Below are 14,656 nucleotides of genomic sequence, written 5' to 3'. Positions count from 1 at the left end.
TCACAAGTTCTCCTACCACTCAAAATGTCTTTAAGGAATTTTGCGTAGTTGGGTATTTGGGTTACAACTTCGGTAAATGGTAGAGAAAGGTGAAGTTGCTTGAGCATGTCAATGAATCTTCCAAATTGTTCATCTAACTTGTGTCTCATGAATTTTTGTGGATAAGAAAGCTTGGGTTTCACAATTTCTTTCTCCACTCTCACATCACTAGGCATTTCAATCTCACCCTCACTCAAAGATGCACCATCTCTCTCATCTTCAACCAAAACCTCTTTTATGCCCTCCTTGGTCTCACTCTTCCTAGGCAAACTCTGCTTAAGAACCTTACCTCTCCTTGTGACAATAGCATTGACCGGTCTCTTAGGATATAGGCCTTCGGAAGGTAAAGAAGAAGGACTAGCATGGTCTTTCAAAGTAGTAGCAAGTTGAGAAATTTGGTTTTCAAGCATCTTATTATGAATCATCATTTCATTACATTTCTTATCAGTTACGGTCATGTAAGTGTTCAACAACTTTGTTTGATTTTCAATGATTTCCTCCAAATTTGTTCTATGTGAAGAAGAAGAGGATTGAACATAGGAATTATCATTTTGGATCTTTAGAGCAAATCCGGGTAGAGGTCATCTTTGAGCATTGTTTTGAAAATTGCCTCTACCTTGATTGTTCCGATTACCCCTACTTTGATTTTGACCATAACCTTGATTATGGTTACCACTACCTTGATTATGATTCCCATAACCTTGGTTTTGATTACCATAATTTTGGTTTTGATTTTGGCTACTATAACCTTGATTGTTATAGTTACCTCGAGAACCTTGGTTCCCTTGGTTCCTATAAGCACCACCTTGGTTATAGTTATCAAAACTGCCATGACTGTTGTAATTCCTATTCTATTGACTTCTTTGATTCTCAAACCTAGAATCATGATTATTTGACACATAGTTCACATGCTCACTCACATTTCCATCTTGATCATCACAGACATCCATACATGCATGAAGGCAACTAGAAACATCATGATCATACGACCCACAATCATCAAAAAACAAGCATTCTCTAGGAATTTTATTAGAAGAAGGAGGGGTTTGAGAATTAGAAGACATACCTCTCCCCGTAGATTTGGAGGGAAGACTTGAAACTTGGTAGGTTGCACTTTCCAACTTTGCCCTGATAGCGGACATCTCCTTCCCCAAGTTTGTCATTTGTGAGGATAGATTGTTGATTGCATTTAGATGATCAACCTCACTACGTCTTCAAGTATGTCCACCACTTCCTCTTCCGTTTTGTTCATGACAGGACCTCCGACTCCTCCATCTAAACATGATTTTCCTTGAGGGCTAAGGCCTCCATAGAATATTTGAATGATTTGATAGGTTGAAATTCCGTGATGAGGACACTCTCTTTGATACTCTTTGTATCTCTCCCATGCTTCATAGATGCTCTCACTTGGCTTTTGCTTGAAACCTTGAATCAAAGCTCTAGCCTCCGCCGTTTTCTTTTAAGGGTAGAAACGGGATAGAAATTCCTTGGTAATCTCATCCCATGTCCTTAGAGAATTCGGATTAACCTCCTTGTCTAGCCATTCCATAGCACGCCCTATAAGAAAAAAAGGGAAAGAGCTTGAGGCGGATGAATTCTTGTGAAACTCCGTTAACCTTGATAGTATTGCAATATTTTTCGAACTCCTTGAGATGGTATAGTGGGCTTTCATGCTTGGCCCCACTAAATTTCCGCCTCTCTATCAAAGTGATCATTGCCGGTCTTATTTCAAAATCAATTGCCGGTGTTGTAGGTGGAGCAATCCCACTCTCAAATTTATATGCACCGAGAATCCCCAATTCTTTCAATGCCACTCTCGGATTTTCTCCCATTCTTGCTTTTTCTTCTTGTTGTGGTTCTTCTTCACTTGAAATGCTAGGGCTCATAGATCGTCTAGTACCCCTCAACCTTGAAATAGTTCTCTCAATTTCCGGATCAAATGGCACTAGTGAATGACCACATGCTCTATGCATAAAACCTCAAAAGAAATGGTTAGTAGCACGCCTACAAATATAGCCTAAAATAAAATCTTTTTGTATTTTCAATTAAAGGAGAAATAGACTCAACAATTATAACAAAGCACCAATATCATTCCCCGGCAGTGGCCCCAATTTTGACAAGAGGAAAATGTAGGTCGTTATCTACCTCTCCCTAGAGCCAAACTTAATTTGTAAACACTCGACCAACCTAATACAAGTATATGGTAAGTCAAGGGTCGAACCCAAAGAAATGTGTAGGAACGATGCTATAGCCTATGTTAAGCTAATTCGAAGAATATAAATGGTTGTGGTTGGTAACTAAGATGTCAAAAAGCTAGACAAATCAAAGAATTCAATATGCTAAACACTGGGGATATTGGTTCCACATGCAAGCTCAATGATTATGCTAATTTATAGATCACTCAATCGATTCAACATCACAAGGCACAAATAATTGTTGCAATCAAAGGAATCCAAAATCTATCTCCTATAAGCCAAGATATGGTTCGCTATGAATGGCTAACAAGGAAAATCACAATCAAATTCAATCAATTAAAGCAATTCTCAAATCAAGGGTTCATGTCATTGAAATTTGCAATGCAATCTAGTTTAATCTTATAGATTGATCACTCCTAGTTTAATTAATCATATACACAACTAATAGAAAAATCAAGGGAAAGAAATCTTACAAACTTTCACTGAATTGAAGAAGCAATTGAAATCTAAAATCAAATTCAAGTACAAACAAGTAAATCTTAAGCTTCTCTCTCTACTATTTCTGGAAAATTATATCTCAAGTACAAAAGTTAAGTCGTAATAAAAAAGAAAGTCAAAATCTATAAATAGAAAAATCAAGCAAAGGGGGTTGCACAGGGTTGTGCACACGCACCGACCAGCCGCGCGCGTGCACAGCTGGGTCTGCGCACACGCACGCGCACCCCTGCGTGGTGCACGAGGCCTTGGCTCCTTTGCTTTGCTTGATCAAACTCCGCGCTCTCGAGCATCCTTATCATTAGTGCACTCGAGATGATGCCCGCAAGCAAGGCAGTCCCAAAATGAGCAAATTGACTTGATTGTTCACCTACAAAACACAAATAAAACAAAGAGAGAGAAAGCATAACAAAATAAAACTAAAACTAAAACTATGAATTGTCAACTAAAAATATGAAAAACTCGTAAAAACTAATCGAGAACGAAAGTGAATTACAAAAATGGAAAATCAAATAAAACGAAGAAAATTATATGAGAATGATTAAAAATAAAATAAAGAAAATGAACCTGAATCTTATTATTTTGAGCGCCATAAATGACGCTCATCAGGTGCGCACGCACCACCATCCCTGCGCGCGTGAAAGGAATAGTGTCCTTCAAACAAGTGTATTATTCTGATAGGGGGTTTGGAATTATTAGAAAGCTAATTTTTCAGTGAGGTCAAGTGATCGGAATGCCTGGGTGGAGGCCGCTTCCGATCAGTAATATTAATGCATAATTATTATTACAGCTTAATCTTGACTGCACCTTTCGGGTCACACCCAAGGAACTAACGAGCCGAAGCGACGAATTAATTAGGAACTAACTAATAAGTTGACCGAGTAAATAATATTTAGACGTCGGAAATTCGAGCTTGGAGCGTCGAAATCTAGCGTCGGAAGTCGAGTCGAAAATAATAAAAAGACGAGACGTGAAAATAATAATAAATCAACAATGACCAAAGTACCCCCAGCATCGGAAAACCGAGTGCTTGGGGTGCGGCAAATGCTAGCAGCACGCACCAAGTGCGGGGCTAGGCTAGCATACCGCAGCTACCAGCCCGCACTAGTGTGCGTGGCTGTGCTAGCATACGACAGCTAGCAGCCCGCACAATTGGTACGTGGCTTGCTAGGCCGTGGCAGCTAGTAGCCTGCACCAATGTGCGAGGCATGCTAGCAGGCAGCAGCTAGCAACCCGCACATTGTGCGTGGCGTGCTGGCAGCTAGCCTCAGCTAAGTAGCCCGCACTTGGTGCGTGGCCTGCTTGGCCGTAGCACATGGCAAACCATGTCATCAAGTTAATTATGTTTATGGTTTTATTTATTGCGAGTGCGGTCTTGAATTTGGGTTTGTTTCCGCGGTGAGTCGGACTCACCAAACCCTAACAGCGCGATCGAAGCCTCGCTTATTTATTTTAAAATCATATTATTTTTCAAGGTGTTTTTATGGCTTAATTTTTTTGGTTTTAAGTTGCTAATTAGATTAGTAGCTCGTTTATTAATTTTAATCCCGTATTAGAGCTGCTTTCAGCTCCCCAACCTAGATTTTGACCCAAAAGTAATGAATTTTGGGTGGAAAAGGCATTCTGGAATTGGTTTTACCCTTTCAAGACTCTGTTTATAGCCAAAAAACGACCAGAAATGCACTTTTCGAGGGAATTTTTTTTTACGAAAAATTTTTAGTCTTTCTAACCTTAAAAATTAATAGCATATTTATGGTTGTTATTTAATTGGTTCAATCCTTATTTTATATGTAATTTTTAAACCTCTTTATACATGATTACTTGGTAGTAATTTGTGTTTGAAAGCTGGGTTTTGTTTTTTCACATAATTGCAAATTAATTGCATTAAGTGTGAAATTGTTGTTCTTTGAGGCTTCTAAGTACTAAAAATTCAATGTTTAATTATATTAAGTGATTGAAACTTTAAAGTTACTAAATTCCATGAATTTTTGTTGAACTTTGTTGATTTAATCATTTCTAAGTTGATTGGAATCATAAAGTTTGAAACTTGTGATAGAAAATTGTTTATCTTCATATTGGAAGATATAACTTTTGAAGGCTTCACAAGTATTAAAGTTGGAATATTTATTGAACTTATGTTCATTTTTTCCAAACTCCCTTTTACTTTGTCAAAATCTCAAGGTTAATTTAAATTGATAAAATTAATAGTGAGAAATTGCCTTATTTATTTGCACCAAGTTAAACCAATTTTATTAAAGAATGGTTCTTGGAAATAATTTTGGTTACATGCACTTGGATGATTTTTATTTAAGTTTGACTTGTTTAAATTTTAAATTTTTGCTCGCTAAAATTAGTTCTAAAATTAATTTAGAATTAAGAAATTGTCACGCGAAATTTGGGATTGAAATCCCGAGGCTATGGCACGCGAATCAAGGTAAAGCCTCCCTTGGCTAGCCGGACTGCATAGCAGCCCGCATATGGCCGCCAAAGGGGCTACTCGATGGTTAAGTGTAGCCTTGTGTGTGGCATGCACGCCCAGCCACAGCAGCAACGCAGCAGCACCAGCCAAGCAGCGGCATGCTGCGGCTGTGCTACGTGCGTGCGTGCTACTGACGTAGCACAGCACATGGCTGCTGTGGTGCGGTGGGCTGTGCGAGTATTTTGAGTGCGTGGCTTGGTGCGGCAGGGGTGTGCTGTGCTGCGAGCTTGCGGCATGGTGCACATAGCTAGCAAGCTTGTGCGACCTCGTGGCTTGTGTTCTTGCACGCCCCATAGAAGAGTCGACGCGTATGCGGTATTCTAAGCTATGGGTGTGACGCTTAGCATGAGTCACGGCTATGCGCACCTCCCCTTAATTAGCACACATACCCTGGTTTTAAGGCGATATTATTTTGCATTTTAGCTGTTTTATTTATTTTAATTAATCTTGTTTATTTTAATTAAAATTTTGGAGGCTAGGCCTCCGTTTTGAGCGGCGTTGGCCAAATTTAATTTTGGCAAATTTTGGGCTTAATTAATTGGATTAATTAAGTTGGATGCGGAATTTAGTGGGAGCATCAAATATTAGTTGCGCTTATTTACATAATCGGTTAAACACAACTCTGACTAGTTTTAATTAGGCGTGTTAATTGGATTAACCACCTAGATTAGTTACTAGTTATCGCGTGTTTATGCATTGTTTCTTGTTTTATCGTTGTAAAATGCATGGGCCATTCACAAGTAGTGGATGGATGAATGGAATGTATATTCTCTCACAGGTTTAATAAAATGGCAACTAGTGGGGCCCGATTAGGATAGAAAATACGGACTGCGATTCGTGATGTATTTTTGTAAATCTAAATACGGTCTGCGTACCGTTGAGTATTTTTGTACCATAATATTTAGATTAGTCCTAATTGTAGATACTAGTAGTTGCATAATTTTGGTCAAGTCTTGCAAACGGAGGTTCTTGGAAGACAAAGCCATGAAGTTGCAAAAGAAGACCTTTTGAAGACTTGAAGAATTCAAGGGGTCATGCTAGTTGCCAAATATGCATCAAAATGCTTATGCTCTACATATTTATGATCATTTATATATGAATTATATGTTAGATGCATGTTTAGGATTTCGAATGTTGTGATGATTAATTAAGTTCACTTAAATCAACCAACATGAAAACCCTAGGGTCCCTAAAATATTGAGTAAAATTGTCATTCCAAAACAACAGTTATCGACCTATTGAGAGTTGTGATGGGCTACGCCAAAGCGAGGCATCACTGCTACTCCCTAGACTCATAAGGCATACCGGGTATGCAAGTTGGTTTTGGTTGTACTCAACTATATGAGTGATGGAGTCCTAACATGTCGTGGCAAAGTGAATAAATTGTTGAGGGAGCATTAGATGCGATGATTTATTCAACCAAGAGTGGCTTGGAGCCATTAGCAAAGCGTTGCTTACCTTGGGAGATTAAATGCTAAGACAAGCCAAAGCATGCTTAGTCACTTTTTGTTTCCTTGGATCTTGGAATCGACTTATTTTCACAAAATAAGGACAATTTTATGTGTAAATAAGACGTTAAATAAGTTTGAAATATGCATAAATTAAAATTCAATCTTATTTAAGTATTATTAATGGTTTTTCATTAAAATTCTTTCAATTATAGAATCATGTCTTCAAGTAACTCAAACAACCAGTTTTCATTACGCTCAATTCTCGACAAGGAGAAGTTGAATGGGCCAAATTTTCTTGATTGGCAAAGAAATTTGCGAATTGTTCTCATTCAAGAGCAAAAGAAATATGTCCTTGATGAGGAAATGCCCGATGCTCCTAATGAGGAAGTGACTCAGGCTGCCCTAAACCGATGGTAAAGTGCCAATCGGGATGTCAAATGCATCATGTTGGCTGATGAGTGTCATTTTTGGCACTCATCGGGTAGTCTTTTAGGTTATTTCTTTCCCTTTTTCATGCTTTCTTCTCTCAATTTTGGTCCTCTTTCATTTAGTTTCTCCTTTTTCCTCTTTTCTTTATGATTCTCGTGTTTTTATCGTGTTTTCCTTTATTTGGCTCTTTTTCCCTTTTATTTCCTTCCTTTGTTTACTTGTGTAGGTATTGTGAGATTCACCTTAGCAAAGGATGCAATTCGGGACCTCAATGATCAAGCAAGGAAGAAGCATTTGGCTAGAGAGGGCTTAGAGAGGCCTTGGAGAGGCCTCAGAGAGGTCTCCAAGGTATTTCCAGCAGGCTGCGGGCGCCGGCCATTTTGCCGCGGGCGCGGGCCCAAGATGCTCAAAAGTGTCAAAATGAGGCAGGAACTTGCCGCGGTTGCCCCGAAGGGCTCTCCACGGGCGCGGGCAAAATGGAGAGGCCGCTCCACTCAGAGAGACCGCGGCCCCCCTGATCAGCCTTTAGGAACAGGGGATTAGCCGCGGGCGCGGGTGTCATTGCCGCGAGGGCGGGTCCCTGATGCCGCGGGCGCAGGTCCTTGATGCCGCGGGCGCGGGTACTGCCCAGATAGCCCGCGGAGGGTTCCGTACCCATTTCTCCGCGGGCGCGGGTCTATCGAGAGAGGGCGCGGGAGCTGCCGTTTTCTTCTTAGATTATAAATAGAATTGTATTTCCTTTTTGAATCAAATTTTTTTGATAATATTTCATTAGCTTAGTTTTAGAGAGAGAATCTAGAGAGAAGTTGGAGAGAAGTTCTTGGTTTTGGATTTGTAACTCAACATTTGATCAATCAAGTTTGGATTTCTTCATTTTCAATCATCAATATTAGTGAGAATCTCTTCCTTCTTTCATCTCTTACTTACTTGCTATTTGATTTTTTCTTGATGCTTGTTTTTCTATGGATTTGAGTTTGATATTGTTGAATACTTTGATTTCTATTAGATTTTGATATAGAATGATGATCAATGCAATTTCTAGTTATTTGTTCTTGAATTTCACCATGATTAGTGAGTAGATTAGTTGCTAGGGAAAGGGGGAAGCATGTTTGATTAATGAAATTGCTAGTTGATGCTCTTTGATTGATTGATTTGTTGCAATTAAATTGGTTAACATAGTTTTGCATGAGATTGACTAGACTAGGATTGATCACCCTATAAGATTAATCTAGATTGCATTGCAACTCTTAATGACATGAACAATTGATTGAGTTTGTTTGTGATTCTTCTTGGTTTGCCTTTCATAGTGACCACTAGATTGGCCTATAGGGGATAGCATTTGAACTCTCTTGATTGCTACTATTGTTTGTCCATTGCAATACTTGAATTAATTGATTGAGCTTTAAACTAGCATTATCATTGATCTTGCATGTGGAACCCATATCCCTAGTGTTTCGACCTTTGATTACTTGTTAAACTTGATTTAGTTCACTTTAGTACCAACCATAATCTCAATTTCGACTTCGAGGTAGCTTGACTTAGACTTTAGTTTTCATCATTGCATTCCCTTGGGATCGACCCCCTTAACTTGCTTTATATTCATATAAGGTTGGTTAGGTGTTTACAAATTTAGTTTGACTTGGGGAAAGGGTAGATAACGACATGCATTTTCCTCTTGCCAAAATGGCGCCGTTGCCGGGGACTGCTATTGGTGCTTAGCTTTTGTTGTTAAGTCTACTTCATTTTATTTGAAAAAAAAATACAAAAAGATTTTGTTTCTTTATGCTACACATGTAGCCATGCTACTAATATTTTCTTTGAGTTTTGCATGCATAGAACCCGTGATCGTTCCATTATTCCCCTTGATCCGGAAATTGAGAGAACTCTTTCAAGAAGAAGAGTGGCTAATAGATCCTTGGGTTATAGTTCTTCAAGCGAAGAAGAGATTCAAGAAGAGCAAGGCATGGGTGAAAATCCTAGAATGGCCTTGAAGGGGCTTGGAGTGCCCGGTGCATATAGGTTTGAGAGCGGCATAGCTCCACCTACTACACCGGCAAATGACTTCGAAATTCGGCCGGCAATGATCACCTTGATTGAGAGAAGACAATATAGTGGGGCTAAGAATGAGAGCACATTGAACCATCTTAAGGAGTTTGAAAAACATTGCAACACCATCAAAGTCAATGGGGTTTCTCAAGAATTCATCCGCCTCAAGTTGTTCCCTTTCTCTCTCATAGGAAGATCTTTGGAGTGGCTAGACAAAGAGGTGAAGCCCAACTCCTTGAGAACTTGGGACGATGTCACAAAGGCCTTCTTGTCCCGCTTCTACCCTCAAAAGAAGACGGCGGAGGCAAGAGCCTTGATTCAAGGGTTCAAGCAAAGGCCAAGTGAAAGCCTTTACGAAGCATGGGAGAGATTTAAAGAGTATCAAAGGGAGTGCCCTCACCACGGAATCCCAACATACCAAGTGATCCAAATCTTCTATGGCGGTTTAAGTCCCCAAGGCAAGTCATGCCTTGATGGAGGGGCCGGGGGCCCTATCATGAAAAAGACCGAAGAAGAAGTTGTGGACATCATTGAGGACGTGGTGACATACTATAGGGATTGGCAAGATGGGGAGAGGGACTCTTCAAGCAAGCAATCTTCATTGTACTCGGGGGACCATCTAAATGCGATCAACAACCTTTCTCCCAAATGAAAAACTTAGGAAAGGAGGTCACCGCAATCAAAGCTAAGTTGGAGAGAACTTCTTCCTCTTCTCAAGTTTCGAATCTTCCCTCCCAATTTAAGGGGAGAGGTACTCCTTCTAACTCTCAACTCCCTCCCTCTTCACATAATATGCCTATGGGTTGCTTGTTTTGTGATGCATGTGGATCGTATGATCATGACTCTAGTACTTGTCCTAATGAATGTGTTGATGAGTTTGATAACAATGAGAGTGAACATGTGAATTATGTGTCGAATAACAATGGTCAAAGGTTTGATAATCAAAGAGGTCAATGGAATAGGAACTACCAAGGCCAAGGCAATTTTGACAACTATAACCAAGGTGGTGGTTATAGAAACCAAGGGAACCAAGGTTCTCGTGGTAGCTATAATAATCAAGGTTACAGTGGCCAAAATCAAAGCCAAAATTATGGTAATCAAGGCCAAAGTTATGGTAACCAAAACCAAGGTTATGGAAATCATAACCAAGGTAGTGGTAATCATAATCAAGGTGGTGGAAACCATAATCAAGGTTATGGTCAAAGTCAAAAAAGGGGTAATTGGAACAATCAAGGAAGGGGTAATTTTCAAAATAATTCTCAAAGAGGTCCCCCACCCAGATTTGTTCCAAAGACTCAAGGTGAAAGTTCCTATTACCAATTAACCTTCTTCACCTAGGACTAATTTGGAAGAAATAATTGAGAATCAAACCAAGTTGTTGAACACATACATGGCCGTTAGTGATAAAAAATTCAATGAAATGATGACCCACAATATAATGCTTGAAAACCAAATCTCTCAACTTGCTAATGCCTTGAAAGATCATGAAAGCCCTTCTTCTTTACCTTCCCAAGGTCTTAATCCCAAGAAACCCGTGAATGCTATTGTTACAAGGAGTGGGAAGGTTCTTGAGGAGAGATTGCCTAGGAAGGGTGTAGATAAGGAGATTCCTAGGGAGGTTTTGGTTGAGAATGAGGAGGATAGGGAATCATTGGATGAGGTAGTGGTTGAGACACCTAGAGATTATGAGAAAGAAATTATGAGACCCAAGCTCCCCTACCCACAAAAACACATGAGACACAAATTGGATGAACAATTAGGGAGATTCATTGAGATGCTAAAACAACTCCACCTTTCTCTACCTTTTACCAATGTGATCAACCAAATGCCAAACTATGCCAAATTCCAAAAAGACATTTTGAGTGGGAGAAGAACTTGTGAGGTTGTGGAGACCATCAATTTGACCGAAAATTGTAGTGCTATCATCATGAACAAAATGCCACCCAAGTTGAAAGACCCCGGAAACTTCTCCATCCCTTGTGCCATTAACAAGATGCAAATTGATAAGGCCTTATGTGACTTGGGAGCTAGTGTGAGCCTAATGCCATATTCGGTTTATCAAAGACTTGAGCTAGGGGAACTCTTACCTTCTAACATTACCTTGCAATTAGCGGATAGGTCTATCAAATTTCCAAAAGGTAAGGTAGAAGATGTCCCTTTGAGGGTGGGGAAGTTTGTGTTTCCCATGGATTTTGTTGTTCTTGAAATGGATGAAGATGCTACCATTCCAATCATTTTAGGTAGACCCTTTCTTGCTACCTCGAGAGCCATGATTGATGTGAGGAGTGCAAAGATCTCCCTTAAGGTAGGAGAAGAGGTTATAGAATTTGATTTGAATGAGAGCATGAAGTATCCATGTTCTTCTTTGGAAAATTGTATGATGATTGATTCACTTGATATTGTTGTGTCTTCCATGCATGAGCACTTGCTCACTTCTAACGATGCTCTTGAGAATGTTTTGTTGAACAAAGATAAAGTAGGTGCATCATGCAAAGAGATGACTTTCTATGAGGAGTTACTTGATGGGAGTGTGGAGGAAGTGGATGAGCAAACGTGCTTGAAAATCTCAAGCAATGAAGCTTTGCAAGCGGCCACATCACAAGAAGGTAATGGTGTGCCTATGGTAGAGCTCAAACCTCTACCATCACACCTTAGGTATGAATTCTGGGCCCTCATTCCACTTACCCCGTGATAGTTAGTGCATCCTTGAGCGTGAGCCAAGCTCAAGCGTTACGTAGTGTTTTGAGAAAACACCAAGGTGCTTTGGGGTACACAATTGATGACCTTAAAGGTATAAGCCCCGCCTTGTGCCAACACGACATAACGCTTGAGGAAGGCGCCCTTCCCTCTATTGAACGACAAAGGAAACTACATCCCCAAATGGGAGAGGTAGTTAAGAAGGAGATCACCAAGCTATTGGATGCGGGAATAATATTCCCCATCTCTAGCTCTAGGTGGGTCTCCCCCGTCCATGTCGTTCCAAAGAAGGGGGGCATGACCGTGGTTGAGAATGAGAAGGGTGAGCTCATTCCAACTAGGACGGTCACCGGTTGGCGGATGTGTATAGACTATAGACGTCTAAACACATCTTCCAAGAAGGATCACTTTCCTCTTCCATTTATTGATGAAATGCTTGAGAGACTAACAAGGCACAAGTTTTATTATTTCCTTGATGGGTATTCCGGATTCTTCCAAATCCCCATCCACCCCAATGATCAAGAAAAGACCAAATTCACATGTCCTTATGGGACCTTTGCCTACAGGAGAATGCCCTTTGGGTTATGCAATGCACCCGCTATTTTCCAAAGGTGCATGATGAGTATCTTCGGAGATATGTTGGAGGAAGAAATGGAGGTCTTTATGGATGACTTTTCGGTGGGGGGTGTTTCTTTTGAGGAGTGCCTTGTGAATCTTGAGAAGTGTTTGGCAAGATGTGTGAAAGTCAATCTTGTTTTGAATTGGGAGAAGTGTCACTTTATGGTGGAGGAAGGTATAGTGCTTGGGCACAAGATTTCAAATAGAGGCATTGAGGTGGATAAGACCAAAATAGGAGTGATTGAGAAACTTCCACCTCCGGTGAATGTCAAAGAAGTGAAATCGTTCCTTGGTCATGCGGGTTTTTATAGAAGATTCATCAAGGATTTTTCACTCATTGCTAAGCCCCTTAATGACCTTCTTTAAAAGGATGTTGAGTTCAATTTTGATGACAAATGCTTGAAGGCATTTGATAGATTGAAGAAGGCCATAATCTCTACTCCTATTGTTCAAGGCCCAAGGTGGGATCTTCCTTTTGAGTTGATGTGTGATGCGAGTGATTGGGCGATTGGAGGTGTTTTGGGACAACGGATAGACAAGAAGCTTCATGTGATTTACTATATGTCCAAGACTCTCAATGGGGCTCAAAAGAACTACAAAACAACGGAAAAAGAATTTTTGGCAATTGTGCACTCTTTTGAGAAATTCCGGTGTTACTTGTTGGGTTCCAAGACCATAGTCTTCACGGATCATGCGGCCCTCAAGTATCTCTTTGCCAAGAAAGAGTCCAAGCCAAGGTTGATTCGATGGGTGCTTGAATTTCAAGATTTTGAGATTGAGATTAGGGACAAGAAGGGTGTGGAGAATGTTGTGGCGGACCATCTTTCTCGCCTTGAAGGGGATCAAATTCATGATGATGGTCTACCAATAGAAGATAGAATGCTTGATGACTTCTTGTATGCCATAGAGGTGAAGGAACTCCCATGGTATGCCGACTTGGTCAATTTTCTAGCATGTGGGGAGTTTCCACCCTCTTTCTCAAAGAACCAAAAGAAGAAGATCAAAAGAGAGGCAAGGCACTATTTGTGGGATGATCCTATCTTATACAAACGTGGGGTTGATGGCTTGCTTAGGCGTTGTGTTCCAAATTAAGAGGTGCCTAGTGTTTGAGGATGTGCCACTCGGACCCTAGTGGTGGGCACATGGGTGTTTCCAAGACCGCTACCAAGGTTCTTCAAAGTGGTTTTTGGTGGCCACATCTCTTCAAGGACTCATGGGGTTTTGTTAAGTCATGTGACCGATGTCAACGAGTTGGGAACACTTCCAAGCGAAATGAGATGCCTCAACAACCTATCCTTGAATTGGAGGTGTTCGATGTGTGGGGAATTGACTTCATGGGACCATTCCCCTCTTCATACGGGAATCAATATATCCTTGTGGCGGTGGACTATGTTTCTAAGTGGGTTGAGGCCATAGCCTCTCCAACAAATGATCACAAGGTTGTATTGAAGTTGTTTAAGAAAATCATCTTTCCAAGGTTTGGTGTCCCAAAAGCGGTGATAAGTGATAATGGATCCTATTTTATCCATAATGCCTTTCAAAAGATGTTGAGGAAACATGGTGTGCATCAACGATTTGGGCTTCCCTACCATCCTCAAACGAGTGGCCAAGTTGAGGTTTCAAATCGTCAAATCAAACTTATTCTTGAGAAGACGGTTGCTCGCAATAGAAAGGATTGGTCGGACAAATTGGATGATGCTCTTTGGGCTTATAGGACGGCTTTTAAGACACCCATTGGTACCACTCCATTTCGCCTTGTCTATGGCAAATCATGCCATCTCCCGGTTGAGCTTGAACATCGTGCCTTGTGGGCCATCAAGAAGATCAATTTTGACTTAGCAAGTGCGGGAGAGAAGAGGTGGTTGGATCTTCATGAGTTAGAGGAACTTCGGTTTGATGCTTACGATTGTGCTAGCACCTACAAAGCTCGCTCCAAAGAGGTTCATGACAAGTTGATTGAGAAAAAGGAGTTTTGTGTAGGTGACAAAGTCCTCCTCTACAATTCTAGAATGAAGTTGTTCCCCGGAAAGCTCATGTCAAGATGGAGTGGTCCATTCTTGGTGAAGGATGTTTTTGGTAATGGTGCCGTGGAAATTTCTCCTTTGGATTCCTCATCTTCATTTAAGGTTAATGGTCATCGGCTCAAGAAGTACTTTGATGGAGTGTTTGTTGGTCTTGTTCACGAAATGATTCTTTTCAAGCCACCT

The 14,656-nt window shown here is 40.5% G+C and overlaps 1 non-coding gene and 1 pseudogene across 1 annotated transcript; one reads left to right on the top strand and one right to left on the bottom strand.

Moving 5' to 3' along the window:
- Positions 1-1,379: 1,379 nt before the first annotated feature.
- On the top strand, positions 1,380-1,485 carry LOC145590242 (small nucleolar RNA R71). Its single transcript, XR_014101881.1, has one exon. It is a non-coding gene; the product is annotated as a small nucleolar RNA R71 (small nucleolar RNA).
- A 7,958-nt stretch (positions 1,486-9,443) lies between these two features.
- LOC145590373 (small nucleolar RNA R71) lies at positions 9,444-9,542 on the bottom strand (annotated as a pseudogene).
- Positions 9,543-14,656: the final 5,114 nt, after the last annotated feature.

The sequence above is a fragment of the Chenopodium album genome, chromosome 17, assembly GCF_948465745.1.
Source record: "Chenopodium album chromosome 17, dcCheAlbu1.1, whole genome shotgun sequence".
NCBI lineage: Eukaryota > Viridiplantae > Streptophyta > Magnoliopsida > Caryophyllales > Amaranthaceae > Chenopodium > Chenopodium album.
This window is presented reverse-complemented; position numbering and strand designations above follow the sequence as displayed.